We start from the raw sequence: 18,965 nt of genomic DNA on the forward strand, positions 1-18,965 counted from the left end.
GATATACAACTAATTCCCCTAGACTTGTGGTTCCCTCTTAGAACGAGTCTTCTGAAAGAAGGCATAAAAAAGATCAAAGCTTCTAAACTGCCTTACAAAACCTCGTTACAAATTAATCTCTTCGAAGAAACGTTTAATGAAACTACGCTTTTAATATACGTCCCAAAACCTTATTAAGATATAAAAGAGTTCTTTGTGTATAATCTGCTTTTTAATATACTCGTAATTTTCAAGGACTGGTTATGAGAGATATTCACGACTTAAATATCCTATTTTCAGAATTCTTTGTAGCGAATATAACTGCAATAATCCCTTTAGAGATAAATTTCAATGATATCTCAATTCTACTAAAAACATATTGCAAAGATTTACCATTAATAAATCCCCTCAAAATAATTATTGAATTCAATCATTTTCAAAATATGTCGCCAAAAACTCATTACGAACAATGAATGCCAACTAAAATCTCTCTCTCTCTCTCTCTCTCTCTCTCTCTCTCTCTCTCTCCTCTCATCGTAGAACCTCCTCATGACTGTCGCTGTGATTCGAACCAATCTTTTCCTTATTACTTGTCCCATTTTTGGTCATGAATCTTCTTCCCCGACTCTGAAGGAAATGACTCCCACGACAAGCGTCATTCGGGTCCTCTCTCTCTCGCCTCTCTCTCTCCTCCTCTTCCCGTCCTCTTCCTCTTCATCTCCTCTCTCTCTCTCGTCTCTACTCCTCCCTCTCTCTCGTCTCTCCGTCAGTGAGCTGCAGAATTTATAAACGTATACTACAATGTTCGTGAGGGTGTTTTTCTTACAGCTATTGAAACTTCCTCGTCTATAGGTGGTTATAAATGGTAGTATTGATCTCTGGTTCTCTCGTCCTCTCTCATCTCTCTCTCTCTCTCCTCTCTCTCTCTCCCTCTCTTAAACTTGTCATATTTTAATTGATATTCAGATAAACATAAACGTCTTATAAACTACTTGACATTTGGATTTATTTTAATGGGCCGCCTTATATCATCGACGTCTTTTGTTCCAACTGTTGCAAATTGGTATTTTAGTTCTGGCGTTGGTTGCTCGTAGAGGCCACGCCTTCTTATGTTTTACCAGACATTGTTTACTAAATTCCTGTTGTATTTACGTATTTTTCTTTTAATTAAAAGGTTTTGTATTTATATAATTAATTGATTAATATAAAAAAATCAATTTTGATGAGGTCAAAAGAAGTTTTAAGTATTTTGTTAAGGCATTTCCTTCAATAAAACTATAGTCATCTCGTACCCAGCAACCACTTCTCTCCCACCCAATATTTATTCTTTTATTCACCAATAGGTGGCGGTATCAGTTTCACGTTCGCAACGAATGAATTCCTCTTTATTCGTTTCATTTTCATTTTGACGTGTCAGTTCCAGCTTTTTTTGTTTATATTTTTTTTTTCTAGATGTTATTTTGTCATAGCAGGAGAATTTTGAATTAAACTGAAATGATAAAAGTCAGAAATAGTTTCATATACCTCTTTCAAGATGGCGCTTAGTTGAGGCTTTGTTCAAAGAAAATGGACGAAGACTATTATCGCGGGATGACGATGTTGGATCTTTCATTCTGCTATCTGTTCGCTTGTTTTACATTATATCAGTAATTGATGCCATCCAAATAGGATGATTCATTTTATCTGAAGTTCAGACCTTCTTGTTCGATAAAAAGGAAAGTTAACGAAAGTAGGACTATCTCTCGAAGAATCTTAGATATTTAAACTAAGCGGCTAGTTGGTTTCAAGTTACCAACTTATACCGAACTAGACTAAATGGAAAGTCAGCCCATCATATATATTCAAAAGTCAGTTCATAAAACACCAGAAAGTAAATTTAGTTTTTTTATCCATTTTTAAACCTCGTTGCAATTCGCTTTTATTCGATATATTCAATTTTAAACGAATACCTTAGTAGTAGATTGTATAAGTGTTTCTTCTTCCCTAGGGAACCACGCCATTTTTACGTAATAACCAAATATAGTTACGAGAGTTCTTAATAAATTACTTAATTTTGTCTAAGATAAACCATTTAAAGACAATATTATTTAATATAATTCTTAAAATGCTAAATTTTTAATATTTTAGTAATATGAGAAATATTTAAGTTTTTGTATAAAATTCCAGTTTAACTTGAGTTTCCAGTTACCATTAAAAAAGCTGCCAGTTGTCTATTTTTTAACGACTAAAAAAATTACCAATAGATGGCATTAGGAGTCCCTAAGACAAAATTCGTGAGCTATACAATTTCAAAAACGTAGGTAAATACGTATCTATTGACAATATTTTAACTAAATATTTCGACACGGGATTCTATATATTTACATTAACACTTCATGGACAGGATTGTATATTTAACTTCAAATTGAGACACATTTTAAGCCAATATGAAGCTAAATTAAGTCAGATTTCGAGTTAAAAGAAGAATGTGGAGAGGAAACGCCGTAGAGTTAAAATATTCTCATTTAAAGAAAACTGACGGACTTTTATCATGGGATATTTTTCGTTGATTATATCGTTTTTTCAGGTTAATTTTGGGGTGAATTATTTCACATGTTCCAAGCCAAATTGATGTAATTAGTCAGGTCTTCAAATTGAAAGCATTACTCTCTTTCTCGTCTCGTCAAGGAGACCATCTCTCTCTCTCTCTATCTCTTCAGGGAGGTAAAGTTTAAATTGACAGCATCTCTCTCTCTCTCTCTCTCTCTCTCCTCTCTCTCCCCCTCTCTTCTCTCTCTCTCTCTCTCTTAGGGAGGTAAAATTTAAATTGAAAGCATCTCTCTCTCTCTCTCTCTCTCTCTCTCTCTCTCTCCCATCTCTCTCTCTCCTCGGGAGGGTAAAATTTTAAATTGAAAGCATCTCTCTCTCCTTCTGTCTCTATCTCTCTTTCGTCAAGTAGACCATCTCTCTCTCTCTCTCTCTCTCTCTCTCTCTCTCTCTCTCTCTCTCTCTCTCTCTCTCTCTCGCCCCTAAACGTTATATTTAGCAATAAGTCAAACCCAATCCTTCAAAAGAACAATATTTTTGGCGGGTGAGTTCCAACATTTTTTTTTTTTTTTTTCGCGCCAGAGTTAAGTCTCTGAAAGCCCAGAGTGACGAAGAGCAATACATTTTTTTACTAAGTGACGTTGAAGCTGCATGACAAGAGGACGGGAGAGGCAGTTTATTGATTAAGTGATTTGTTTACAACACACTGGCGTTGCATGGAAAGTTTTAAGCTAGAGTTTTTAGATTTTATGTAGTCTAAGATTCGTTGATATACTTCAAATATTGTTAGATGCTAGTCATTTCATATAGACTTATATATATATAGTATATATATATATATATATATATATATATATATATATATATAACATATATATATTCAAAAATTTCGCATATTATTTATGTACTATATATCTTAAAGGCACGGTAGTGAGTTGTCAACCTCAGCTTTTGCCGGTTAGAGACAAGCGCTGGATTCCTCGAAGATGCTGAAATGAAAAACAGACAGGATAGATTACCAGTACACTTTGTGGTCAATGACGCCTCGAAGATCACGAGCTTCAGGCATGAAGCATACGTGCTTATTGTGCGCCAAACGGGGTGTGTCTGTGTGTGTTCGTAACGAACAGAAAATGACATTTATTTTGGGGAATAAGTGCTAAGGGAGGACTCACTGATTGTGTTTGACAGATTGTGGAACACGCCTGGAAGAGGTGTTGCAGGTCCATCGGACAAGGTAACGTAAGAGAGAACTTTGGAAAAGTTAACCTTTGAAGTGACAATTATTGTCTGGAGAAAGAGAAGTGGGGTGGGTACACATTCTTTTTTGACTAACTTTAAGGGTTAAACGATGTCATAATTGTGTTCTCTTATTACAAAACGGATTCGAAGTCACCATATAGAAAAATGGATTTCTCTAGACTTGTATTGACTTATTGAAAGATTATGATTAGTCGGACGGAATGAGATAAGAGGGGGTACTTACTTAAATATGATTTTGAGAGGAATATGCTAGTTTAACGTTTCTTTTGGGTCAGAGTTAATTCATTTTATTCCATTTTAATGTTAGCTAGTTTTGGGAAATAAAAAGTATATTTTTTGTAATTCAAGGATTTTTTTTTATTTGCCTAGCTTGGACTTTCAGCCAACTCCCAAAAGTGATATGCAACGGAATGAGGGTAGGTTAAGTTGCCAGTAGTTGTTTTGTTTCATTTTGTTTAAACGAGTGTCATTTGACCTTAAAAATCCTTAATATATATAAATATTCTGTGTTTTTCAAGAATAAATTACTTTTTCAAAGATGCTTTTCCTCAGGGAACCAAAGTCAATTGAAGGATAATCAAATTAATTTTGCTTTGAAATGTCAAAAAAAATCAAATAAATTTGTAAATAAATCATCCCTGTCTGATACAATTTTGGAAAACGAGACAGCACAATGAAAACCATGAATATCTTAAAATTTGCAGTTACCTAGCCATATCATGACAATACAGTATTCTTGACCAGTGTGCTTTTTAAATCCAGTTAATTCATTAAATTTTTTTCATATTCTCATAAATTGAGGAACAGATAGCAACGCCATCTACTATGACGTAACGAACTCTGAAAATGGATTCGCCCTTTCTTCAGAATCCTTGCCAGTTTCTAGACCAGGCAGACGAGCCGGCGAATCGTCCTTCTTCAACAGAAAATATATGGCGTAATTGCAAGCCACAGGTAGACTGTGCTGGATCTAGGGGTTAAATACCATCGTTTGAAGTGTTATTGCAGAACACACGAGTACTTGTGTTTGGTGTTTTAAGGGTCCATTTGTTGTCTGCTTTTTACAAGGTAAAGTTCTTTGTGTCGTTGAGCATTTTTGCGAATGTATTGTGATACGGATAGTGTGTTAAAGGATTAGGACTGAGGGAAATCCCAGAGTGTTCAAGTTCCTTCTGTCTAAATTATGGTAAAAGTTAAGAGATTGGTTGTGCCGAGTACCCAAGTCATGGTATTAGAGTGAAACGACTGGGAGGCATATAATAGTAAACTTCAGCATTCATCAGTGAAATACAGGAATGGCGTGGACTACATATTTTGGAAATCCGAAGGCAAGATGGTTTGATGTCTTAACTTGAAAAGTGAGTGATTGATATAAGAGAGATTGCTTTACGGGGCATAACTGATATAATTCTTTAGTTATTGGGGAATTCGAGCGAATAATTTTCTAGGGGTAATTGTTAACTTTTCGAATCTAGTGAATATAAAATTAGAATGTGATTTTACTTAAAACGTTAGAGGGCTAGGTAATTCTAAGCCCTCATTCCGCGGTAAAGTAAACTATGGCAGTTGACGTTTTCCTACGTTATTTTACATACTGCACAAGAATTTAAAGTAATATTTATTCGAACGACTGTAATTAACCTCCAGGGGCCAGTACTAAACACGGCGAAATACATTGGACGCCCCCAATCCTAGTGGATTTGTCGTATCCGCGGTTATGTTCCTTGCAGTCCTGCGGGGAACTATTCTTTAGAATTACCCTGCAAGAAACGTAACCACGAATACGACATCCACTAGGGATTGGGGCGTCCAATGTATTTCTCCGTGTTTAGCCTAGTACTGGCCCCTGGGGGTTAATTACAGTCGTCCGAATAAATATTACTTTAAGTTCTTGTTCAGTAAGTAAAATAACGTAGGAAAATTCAACCATTCCTTAATACCTTGACAGCTTAACATTTTCGTTCAGTTTCTCACCCTTCTTGTCTTTCCGTCTCCTTCCAGTAAAGGACTGCCGGTGTTAAACCTAAGTGCAAATGTCAATTCCATTGGACTTTCCACTTCAGTCTGATTCCTGAAGACTTCAGTTCAATGTGGACACATCATGACAGAACCTTGGACACATGATCTATCTCTTACGTGGAAGAAATTTTCAAATTAGTTTCACACAGCTAACTTCATGCTTAACACAAATTTAAAACTTACATTTCAATCCACCTGGTACATGAAAAAAGATGAATTAGCCTAAACTTACGCTTCATCAGTAAAAGAATTTCATTGCTACATCTGATTTCAGCCAAATTCTCTCACTCAATCTGCTCTCGATACTATCAAGTGTCCCAAAATTCTTTCTATACCACAATGAGTTCTTAGTGGAAGACAGTGACCATTCTTCACTAAACTTCTTGAATTGAGCTTCACAGAAAATGGATGTATAATAATCTAACCTTCCTAACTTAAACTAGGGCGCCTGACCCTTACCTGACGGGGGGAACTTTAACTCCTTGGCTACCCATACATAAACCAGCAATATGGTTTACCGCCTAACGTCACCTTTGGAAGCAATGAAAACAAACTAGTACAAATTTATATCTTTCACATTCAAAAATTGCAGAATATCTTCTGAACAATATGTAGTCTCAGCTTAAAAATGGAGTGGTACAACTAGCACCGCTTTTAAAGTTTAGAATTGAGGCCTAAGTTTAATATGTTTTGTATAAAAACTTACTCCTTAAATGTCAAAATTTCTGAAGGTAGAATATTCAGTGAATTTTATTTCATTGCCATTCAATAACACTAAAATCAAATACCATGAAGGCAAGTTTGCACAATGTTAATGCAGCTAAAATTGTAAGGCTAAGTTAATGTTTGATAATGTTAAGTTTGGTTCGTAAAGTAATTTAGAGGTAAAGTCAGGTTAAGTTATTCTAGACTAGTTAGGGATAGTTTCTGCTAATGTCCAATTAGAAAGATGCAGAGTTTGGCTCGTAAGTTAAATATAGTCAGTCAAGGTTATGGTCAGCTACTAACTATTTCAAGGCCCATGACACCCTCCTTTTTTAATATTACTAATGGACTAGGCTTCTGATTAATGTGAACGAAACCACTAGAGTGTGAGACACCGACCTAATTAAGAAAAATGGATTCAAGCATCTACTCCGCATTATTGTCTTACTTTATATAGAGAAATATCATCTTAATTTTGTGGGCATGGTGAGAACGGAAATTAAGACCTGGCAACTAGGCGCAGAATGATGTGTGTCGACCATGACGTGGGGCCCCCCGTGACGTTAAACAACCTGCCACACCCCCCTTTCTGTATGGTTTTATCAAATAATATATTAAGTTGTTGTGTGAATTCTACTGCTCTTTGATGGAATCTAAAGATGCTGATTAGTTATTATGTTTGAATAAACTCATTTTTAGCCTCACTTGTGTTTATTATTTAATTAATAGGTAATTCTTACGAAAAAGACAAAAAACAAAAATCTCGGATGGCAGTCAGAGGTGATCGTGCTAGGGAAGGTACAGGTCTGTTAGATACAGGCAATGACAAGGGCTCCTGCTGACACCTTGCATTTCTGCCTATTATTGACGTTTTATATCATGCCTAGAATGCTTCACCATTGTCCACAAGGTTGTCGTAATGCTTTTGTGTTGCGACTCTTAACATACTACAAGAGGGAACAAGGCAACAATAAACTGAAGATTGGATTGAATAGGTTGGTATCATGTTGTCATGTTTAATTGGCGTACCATCACGGACATGTATATTTGAATATTATGCATTATCAGATTCTCTCTCTCTCTCTCTCTCTCTCTCTCTCTCTCTCTCTCTCTCTCTCTGAACAAATATTTTTTTACCTAAACAGACCATATGACCGAGTTGCTGATGTCATAGATATGAAAAGGAATGCCGTTTGTCAGATGGTCAGGCGCACCACACATTCATGGCCAATTGCAGGACAACCAACTCCACCACCATCACAGTCCCATTACCATCACCACACTCATCGCCAGCACTATCAAGAGCTCCATCGCCATCCCCATTAAGCACTGCCCCTCAAAATTCAGTACAGTCTCATTGCACACACACAGCTGAAGATGTGTTACTCTCTTACCATCAGTACAACTCGTCGATATGTTCACAACAAGTTCTTGTCAAAGGATACCTTTACAATTACTACTCTGACAAGAGAACTCAAGAAGGAAGGAATATTACCTGAAGGCACATCGGAAACTTCGTTTTGGAGAGTACTTCACAAGATGGGATTTTGATATAAGACGACACAGCGAAAAATGTATGCTTGAAAAGAGTCGTTAGACATGGTATGTAAAAGGATCCGTACTCTCAGGGCTCTCAAACAGTCCTCGTGAGGAAGGAAGTCAGGTGGTCTATTTAGACGAGACATGGTTCACTACAAGGATGAGCCACAACAAAGAATGGGTTGACACAACTCAACCATCCACAACTACCACATATAGCCGACAGGTTCCGCCGGGAGATGGTGAATGCTTATCTTGGTAGCAGCTGGTAGCAACAAGGGCTTTATTGAAGATTCATTCCTTTGCTATACAGCTAAGACTAGTAGTGGGGACTACCATAGCGAAATGAACACCGTACTCTTCGAGCGATGGCTGACAACCAAATTACTACCATCATTAGAAGAGCCATCAGTTCTCGTCATCGACAACGCTCCTTACCACAGTCCCCACCTTACGAGGAGAGCCACTGTCCAACTACTGGCACCAAAAAAGGCGATCTAATATAATGGTTGCAAGCAGCGCAATATCACATACCCACCACACGCTTTGCGACCTGAACTGCTCAAAATATGCAAGGAAAATCGCACCACCTCCCAGATTCACAGTGGACAATACCATTCGCCTGTGGGGTCATGAAGTAGTGCGGCTACCACCAGCACACCCAGAGCTAAATGCTATTGAGCAAGTATGGGGTGTCATGAAGAAGTACGTTCGATCATCCCTTCACCATTTTACACGAACGGACCTCAATGCAAAGATTGGAACAATTATGCAAAATTGTGTGTGACAGAGGACGTGTGGGCAAATGCTGTTCGGCGCTCTGAATACTTTGAGAAAGAGTACTGGTCATTAGATAATATCCATGACAGTGTGCATCCCATCAACATAAGGTCTCGCCAGTGACGACGAAGATGAAGACTTTATTTTAGACAGTTTTGAGGGGTAATAAAAAGTGAATATATATATTATATATATATATATATATAGATATATATATACATATATATATATATATATATATTATATATATATATATATATATATATAGATATATATGATATATATATATTGTATTTACTTATATATGTATATAAATATATTCTACTTCAGTCTTGTAACTTTATTCATTAAAATGTTAGCTGCTACTACTATCTATTACAATACACTTATTGGTTAATAAAGTATTACTATCCTTTCACCAGCCAACCAATCCTCTGCATACTAAATATTTATAATGATCACATTATGTGCGCACCCTCAAAAATCATATTCACCAATAATCCATTCACATATAGCACGATTAAACTTTATCTAAAAATGCTTTCGTGACGTTGAAATCAGGAAATAAAGAAACTAAAAAAAAATATGACTAATTTAAAACTTTGCCAGACCATTTTTCTTAATTAGGTCGGTGTCTCAAACTCTGGTGGTTTCGGTTTCACATTAATCAGAAGCCTAGTTCATTAGTTATATTAAAAAAGGAGGGTGTTATGGGGCTTGAAATAGTTAGTAGAAAAAGGTTATTGCTTTTTAGTTTAGTCCCTATGCTAGTTAGGGATAGTCCCACTGTGGATGGTAAAAACTAGTTAGGCCAAAATATTAAATTAGAAAGAGGTAAGGTTCAATTAGAAAGAAGTAAGGTTCAACTTAGAAAGAAAAGGTTCAATTACAACAAGGAAAAACTCAGTTAATAGGAAAGGTTCAACTAGAAAACGAGGCAAGGTTAGGTTAGGCTGGTTTGGATTATATTAGGGCAGTTAAGACCAATTAGCAATATTATGCATTACACAGGCCCCCCAAATGTACAACATTTCTACACTTCCTTCTTGTACCACACTATCACACTGGTTTCCAGTAGGCCACTAATTCTGTTTTGATCACCACTTACCAAAACCTTACACTGGAAGCTCACAAAGTATTCAACACTGCCTTTTCCAAGAATTAAAATATTTCAAACCATTTCGTTACTTAGCAACAGACTTTGAGTACAGAACTTTGTGCTTTAATTTTATTCTCATATGTATGAAAGTGAAATCATCTCTACCACCACGAATAGCTGGCTAGCTAGCTCTCAAACAACGTAGGTTACGCTATTTAAGTTCACATTTTCATTTTATCTTCATTAACTTATCAAAACCTGAACATACGAACATAAAAATAAAAAAGAGCAACTTTCAGTCTTCGACTAAACTTGTTTTTCACTCTTTCTCACTAACACAAATCACTTCGTACCATCACAAAAGCCAGAAAACTATGAAAGAGCTCAAGGACAGGAGTCGAACTTCGAAGTTCTGTTTGATTAGCCACAAACAAGGCAAGGATTCTAGAGCAGTGAATCTTTCTCGCTAGTATAGTGACACCTGTCGGCATGAATTCTAACTAAAGCAGGTAACACTGCCACAATAAAAGTAAAAATTTAATTATTTGTCAACGAGCCTTTAAACATTGTTATTCAAAATTAATCTGAGTTTTTATTATCTTCTAAACATAAAAAATCAAAGAAATTGAAATTATCCAAAGAATCAAGTCTGGGAAAATGCCTTTGCCTCCTTAGAAAGGTTTTGTCCAAGAAATTATTTAACTTTCAGGTTTTCACAAACAGGCCTATGCTCAATTTCGAGCTCCTGAGTAATATGTATTAATATATTTTGTGTGTAAACATAGATTGCTCGTAATGGACATTAAATTCATCAGCCAAAAAATCTTAAACAAGAAAACGCTGAGCAAAATATATGCTTCATTTACTCAAGCTACGACGTCATAATTGCAAAATATTTTCACCACAATGAGTTAGAGTTCTAAAGTTTCTCGAATGCCCGCCACAATAAGAAAATTATTAAGATGGAGGGGGTGGAAAATGAGATAAATTTTCGGAGCCATACATTCTGATCTTCAATCAAGACTCAATAAATCTCTGAATGAGAAAGAACTTGTAGTAAAAGAGTTCTTTTGCCAAATGAGTAATACATCTCTTAAAGGTGGGCTGCTAAGAAAGTGATGATGATAACTTTGCTGAAGATTTAGACGACCTCAGTGAAGATTTAGATGAGAGAGAGAGAGAAGGGATGGATATAATAGGCAGATACATCTACAAGCATTGAATAAAGAAATAGGGAAGGCTTAGTGGAGTGGAGAGAGAGAGAGAGAGAAAGGATGGTTATAATTATGCAGATACTGGATAAGCAAGGGATAAAGTAATAGGGAAGAACCTAATGGAGAGAGAGAGAGAGAGAGAGAGAGAGAGCGGATCGATATGAATAGGCATATACATGGACCAAGCAAGGGATAAAGAAATGTGAAGAGCTTAATGGAGAGAGAAGAGAGAGAGAGAGAGAGAGAGAGAGAGAGGGGATGGATATAAATAGCAGATACATGAATAACCATGAAGGGATAGGGAAGAGCTTAATGGGGAGAGAGAGAGAAACAACCTTTCATAAATTTGAAAGTAATTTTAAATACCGACCCCTCATACGTATCCTTGGAGCTAAAAAGCCATTAGCTTAGCAGCTCGATAATAATAATAATAATAATAATAATAATAATAATAATATAATAATAAATAATAATCAGAAAACCAGGAAACAAATGACAATACACAAAGCACTACACCCAGAGCGCCCAATACGGACAGACTATACATAACACGAAAGGAAGGAGGGAGAGGACTACTTAAGTATAGAGGACTGCGTCAACATCGAAAACAGAGCACTGGGGCAATATCTGAAAACCAGTGAAGACGAGTGGCTAAAGAGTGCATGGAAAAGAAGGACTAATAAAAGCAGACGAAGACCCAGAAAATACAGAGACAGGAGAAAGACAGAGAGAACAGAGGACTGGCACAACAAACCAATGCACGGACAATACATGAGACAGACTAAAGAAATCTAGCCAGCTATGACAATGGCAATGGCTACAGAGGGGAGAGCTAAAGAAGGAAACTGAAGGAATGATAACAGCGGCACAAGATCAGGCCCTAAGAACCAGATATGTTCAAAGTACGATAGGACGGAAATAACATCTCTCCCATATGTAGGAAGTGCAATACGAAAAATGAAACCATAAACCACATAGCAAGTGAATGACCGGCACTTGCACAGAACCAGTACAAAAAGAGGCATGATTCAGTGGCAAAGCCCTCCACTGGAGCCTGTGCAAGAAAAACATCAGCTACCTTGCAGTAATAATGGTACGAGCACCAACCTGAGGGAGTGATAGAAAACGATCAGGCAAAGATCCCTCTGGGACTATGGTATCAGAACAGATAGGGTGATACGTGCAAATAGACCAGACGTGACGCTGATTGACAAAATCAAGAAGAAAGTATCACTCATTGATGTCGCAATACCATGGGACACCAGAGTTGAAGAGAAACAGAGGGAAAAAATCGATAAGTATCAAGATCTGAAAATAGAAATAAGAAGGATATGGGATATGCCAGTGGAAATCGTACCCATAATCATAGAAGCACTAGACACGATCCCAAGATCCCTGAAAAGGAATCTAGAAAAACTAGAGGCTGAAGTAGCTCCAGGTCTCATGCAGAAGTGTGTGATCCTAGAAACGGCACACATAGTAACGAAAAAGTGATGGACTCCTAAGGAGGCAGGATGCAACCCGGAACCCCACACTATAAATACCACCCAGTCGAATTAGAGGACTGTGATAGAGCAAAAAAAAAAAAAACCATAATAATAATAATAATATAATAATAATAATAATAATAATAATACACCCGACTGTCGTATATGAATTAGTCACTCCTTAATGTGAAATAGGTACCGAGTGGTTTAAAAGGAACAGGTATCTGTTCATTTTTAATGTAACTATAAATTGAATAGCGGATTATCCGTTTATCGACGATGGGCGATTATATTGATACGATTATACCAAGGAAATTATCTGGTTATAAATTATTCAGTGGGAGACGTTCGTTTTTATTGTTTCTGCGTGGTTAATGTTTTTTTTATTAGCCGGAGAGTTTTTTTAAGAATCATGATAAGAGAGAGACAGAGAGACAGAGAGAGAGAGAGAGGAATGGGATTATAAAAGGAAGATAGATAGAAAAGCAAGATGTAATGAAAAAACGAAAAAGTGTGGAAGAGAGAGAGAGAGAGAGAGAGAGGAGAGAGAGAGGAGAGGGACATGCACAGGCAGATACATGAAAGTCAAGACGTAATGGAAAAGGAAAAAGTGGAGAGAGAGATAGAGAGAGGAGAAATATTATTTGAATGAAAACTATTTTTTCTATGTGAAAAAGAAAATATTAACCTACTAAAACCCTTTCTAGATCAGGTGCCATTATAAAGCCCAATACTTCTCACGTTTACGTAAAATTGTCCCTGTTAATTGGTCGGGATCCAGAGGTCCACACTAAACCTATTGCTCCTTCTCAAACCTTACCTCCTTTAAAGGCCAAGAACCCCTGCTGGCCTAAACCTGCTTTACCCAAACCAACAAACCAATAATTAAAAAATATATCAAGCAGAGAAAGTTGAAAGAAAAATGCTTCTAATTTTTTGCAGTGTTAAAAAGACATAAAATACTCAGAGTCCTTTAATTAAGGACAATTTAAAAAACAGTCTCTTTAATCCGGCACTCGAATCACCGCAGCTCGCAGACAAAAACGGAAATCAGTTTTCTTTTTGCGGCCACCAGCCTCCAAATTACTCAGGCAAATGAACGCGGCCGTGAGTCTAGAAATTCATCAGGAGAGGAAATTGTGCCAAGAAAAATCGCAACAAAAAAAATACTCAAGAAGAAGAATTCGCTCGTAAAATGTCACAGCAATTTCAGGGAAGTTCGGAAACAAAAAACAATGGCGAGAGGAGGAGGAGGAGGAGGAGGAGAAAATGATAATTCAAAGCAACTTTGTCTTAGTGAAAGAGGGATGGGGTGAGGGGGGCGGGAGTTCCTTTGTCCCCCGGTTTCAAAAGTAGTGGTATAGACCTCGGAAATCCCGTTGGAAATCGTAACAGTTTTCAGTAGAATATTATTGCTAAGCTGATTGATCTTGTGTAGTAAAGGCTATGTTTATTGACATCTAACTAGAGAAACGTTAGGCTAAATCCAATCCCTATTTATACACTCACTCTGGCTATTCCCAGGCTTCATTTCAACCCATTGCCCCTTGTACCAGGACTATAAGGCCTGCTGAAAGTTACAGGAACTTCAATTCTTCCTTTTCCATTAAGTACATATTACCAACTCATCTCGGTATGACAGACAAGCGCAAAGTGCTGCCAGGGATAAGACAAGCTGATCCCAGACTGGAAGACGGAAGGTCATAGACTTTTGTTTGTCGATTATCATTGTTTAATGATAAGCCAGATGGTATCCATAGCCACGAAACGTCAAATCTCCATATGTGTTTCACCCATAAAGTCGTCATTCAGTAAAGAATTCACCAAGATTCATCGAAAATGGGTTTGTGTTCTTGAGATACTTTGTAACTCTCTCTCTCTCTCTCTCTCTCTCTCTCTCTCCCTCCTCTCTCTCTCTCTCTCTCTCTCTCTCTCTCTCTCTCTCTCTCTCTCTCTCTTAGTGTATAAACCCCGCAGCGGCCTTCAATGCATTTGTTTTTCCACCGAATTAGACCAACACAGCTTCGCTCTCCTCTCTTCGCCGTCCGAATTCTCTCCAATGGCTTCCTTCCATTTCCTCTTAAGATTCCGAAGCCTCTCAATGAAGCTTTATCGCCTCCTACGGAGGAATTACACGAAGGTTTTACCCGTTCGGTCGTGAGACTGTTTGTCTGCCTGTGTTTGTGTGTGAGTCTGTTTGACTGAAGGATATCTCGAGATGGTATGGACTGGTTTCAATGAGATTCCGTGGATTTGTTTGGACTGGGCCAAGGGAGAGGTGGTTGGGGTCTTTTTTGGGGGAGGGGGGTGAGTTTCAATGCGAGGTCGAATCCAAAGATTTATTTTGTTATTTTATTGTTTATTGTCTTTTATTTCATTTTGCTACTTTATTTGATTTTATTTTGTTATATTTTATTTATTTGTCTTATCTTATTGTATTTTTGATTTGATCTTATTTTATTCACCTCTTTTAGTTATTTAATTTTGTTGTATTTATTTCATTTTATTTCATTTACTATTTTAGTATTCTCTCTTATCTTTATTTTATATAATTGGTTTTATTATTTTATCTCATTTATATATTTTATTTTCTACATTTGGGAGAAGGTGAGAATTTGCAGATGTTTAGGGAAAATTTAAGCAAAATTGATAGATTATACAGAATATGGCTCATATTCATATTTTGCATTATGTTTTTAAAACAATGGAGGTCCTGATCATTTAACGAGTACACTAATAAAGACTGCAGGAATTACAATCCATATTTCAATTAACTTAAAATCTTCAATAAAACAATCGAAATATTTGTCTAAGACGCAATGACAAAAGAACTTTCATAACATCATTCATAAACAGAGAGAGAGAGAGAGAGAGAGAGAGAGAGAGAGAGAGACCTGATAACTGGTTCCGCCTCGCTGGAGCATAGGATTACTATGTCAAGGCCCTACCAAATTTTGTACTTATGGTCGTATATTTTGACGTAGCACTGATAACCCAGATTCTCTCTCTCTCTCTCTCTCTCTCTCTCTCTCTCTCTCTCTCTCTCTCTCTACACACACACACACACACACGGACAAACACACTTTCATTTTAAGTCCTCAGTTCATTACATAGGTGTATCAAGAACAATTACGTTTAAGGGACAGTCATAGACAGGAGACATCCTTATGGACAAACGTACAGACAGACAGAAAAGTTCTTTTGTCATTGCGTCTTTGACAAATATTTCCATGGTTTTATAGAAGAATTTAAGTTAATTGAACTGTGGTGTGTAAGTCCCGAGACTTTATTGGCACACTCGTTAAATTAATATAACACCCAGAATCTCCTTCAATCTACAGATCGGAAGGTCCTTTAGAATCTGACAGGAAATCTATTATTGACGCATCTGTCTGAAACCGTGTCGCGTCTCAAACGCGTCTGAACGATTGCGTCAGTGCTTTTGCGTCTCCCGTGCATTCCTTGCATCCATTGAATGCAGTCCTCCCTGCATTTCCCATTGTCTTTCGCTTCCGAGAATTCTCGAAGGTGTAATTTCACTAAGAGTCTTCCTTCAATTGCAACGATTGTTTCCCTGGTTTGCTCGATCGATTTCAATTGTGATATTATTGTGGATTTGGGTTGATTTGTGATTTATATTAGTAAGACAAACTTTCCTTCGTCACCTGAAGGATTTTCAGTCTCGATGCACCATATCCTATATGATAGGATCTTGAGTATAACATATACCTCACATTATAGGACCTATAAGATCTGATAACTAAAAGGGCACTAAATTAAGAACAAGAAGAAGAATTCCTGACACAGACCAAAAGTACAATTCACAGGAAAGCTTTAAAACCAAAATACAAAACAAGAAAACCACCAACACAAATATACCCCCATCCCTCCCCACCTACGTGTTGCACATAGCGAGGGCCCTACATCCCCTCCTCCTCCCCAACCCTCCCCTACCATAAAACCTATTTTACCCCGTAGAAAAACACAGCCCATATACCCCATCCTAGCCTTACCTACGTGTTGCATATAACGAGGGTCCTCCGACCCTTTCCTCAAACCCTCCCCTACCCTAAACCGCCCCCTACGCCTCCGTCTCTCTCTCCCTACCCTAAACCATCGCCCCCACCGTCTCTCTATCCCTCTTATATATATATATATATATATATATATATATATATATATATATATATATATATATATATATATATAAAATCAAGAAAAAAAACAGCCCCATATACCCAATCCCAGCCTCACCTACGTGTTGCACATAACGAGGGCAGTCTACCCCTTCCCCTACCATAAACCCTCGCCCCACTAACCCCCGTCTCTCTTCCTCACTCTCCCTCTCATAGATAAATGTTATATTAGCTTAGCAGCCATCGACATGTAATATGCATGAGAGAGGTCGTGTTCAATAATCTGAAACGGGTCCCCGATAGACTCCTGTTCCGTGACGTTACCTCAGGTGATGTTGTGTTGTTAACTCGAGGATGAAGTTATCTGGGAACATAGAAAGGAATTGGGTGGTTACACCTTCTTATTTGTGTGTCCGTGGGTCTGTCTGTATGTGGTTTTGTTTGTATGTTGTCTGCCTGTGAGTTTGCACATGTCCTTTTGTCTATGTGTGCCTTTTTGTATAGGGTTTTGTCTGTGTGTTGTCTGTCTGTCAGTCCACAGGAGATTCCACAGATGTTTACAAGTTATTGGTCGGGTTTAAAAATATTTCTTTGAAGTCTTGGCTCCTCGAGTTGATCATATTCTGACCCGGATCTAGATCCGGGTTTTTTTTGATGAATCCTGATCCTATTACAGATCCAGATATATTTTCCTAGAGCTAATGCATTTAGATACTAATGTACATTGGAGTTTTGGCCCTTTTGAGGGGATTATATTTTGAGTTTAATCCAGATCCTGGTGTGTATACATATATATATATATATATATATATATATATATATATATATATATATATATATATATAGAGAGAGAGAGAGAGAGAGAGAGAGAGAGAGAGAGAGAGAGAGAGAGAGAGAGAGAGAGGGAATACCCCTTTTGAAAGGAATCATTTCCACGCGAGTCCGTGCCTTGATATCCTGCGAACGCACGAAAGAAGAGGGAGAAGATTCATGACCAATAATGCGGAAGTAATAAGGAAAAGATTGACTCAAATCTCAGTGACAGTCAAAAGGTGGTTCTGCTGAAGAGAGAGAGAGAGAGAGAGGGAGAGAGAGAGAGAGAGAGAGAGAGAGAGAGAATCTTTTCCTCCTCCCCTTCACTTTCTCTTTAACTTAACCATCTGCACATTTGGGCAAAGGTCGACGAATGGAACTTTGAAGGACTCTTGAGATATTTTCAGTGTGGTCAAAAAGATGTTTTTTTCTTGGGTATTCGTTCAAAATGTTCTAGAGATAGGATTTAAAACTTTTTATTTCGGAGGATTTTCATTGGATTTCTTTATAAGTATTCATTTACACTTGGATTTAATATCATTTTCATTAAGTATTTACTTACATTGTATCTATAACACAAGATTGGTAGGAGATTTTAACGAATGGATTTCTTCAGAATTTTCTAATAGTAAGATTTATGCTTTTTATTTGGTTGAGATTTTCATTGGAGATTTCTTCATAAGGATTGATTTACAATAGGATTTGATATTTATTTCATTAAGGATTTTTTTACATGGGGATTTTTTCAAAATATTCTAAAAATAGGATATACATTTTTCGTTTCTGGGGATTTTCGTCGGAGAGAGAGAGAGAGAGAGAGAGAGAGAGAGAGAGAGAGAGAGAGAGAGAGAGAGAGAGTAACATTGTCTTTGCTGTTTTTGTTGTATTTGTTTCCGAACTTCTGTGTAATTGCTCTGCCATTTTACAAGAGATTTTTTTTATTTCATATTCATTTCTTCGTAACTTTTCATTGTACATTTCATCTGGTAACCTCCCACAATACACTGAGCTGTCATTCATTCATTCATTCACTCTTTCTCCCAAGTTATTCAGAGGCTGCTGAATGAGAGAGAGATAAGTAAAAACTTCCATTTACTGTTTTGTCTTTTAGAATCGAGGTAATTAAAATGCCCAGAAGAATGAACAAGAAACAACAACACGATAAAAGTCATCTCTTGAATAGTTGTTTACAATTTCTTCGTCTTTTGCTATTAAAACAAAGGATTTTTATGTATGTTATGCAGTTTTTTATTGTTATTTTGCAAGGTAAATTGTTTTAAAGTTTTTAAGACCTGTCTTTCACACAAAAAAAGTCCCTTGAATGGTTGTTTTTTAATTCTCGATCTTTTGTCATGAGAAACAAAGTAGTTGTTTTTAGGTATTTTATGAGTTTTTTTTTTTCTTT

Source organism: Macrobrachium nipponense, chromosome 43 (assembly GCF_015104395.2).
Source record: "Macrobrachium nipponense isolate FS-2020 chromosome 43, ASM1510439v2, whole genome shotgun sequence".
NCBI classification, from domain to species: domain Eukaryota; kingdom Metazoa; phylum Arthropoda; class Malacostraca; order Decapoda; family Palaemonidae; genus Macrobrachium; species Macrobrachium nipponense.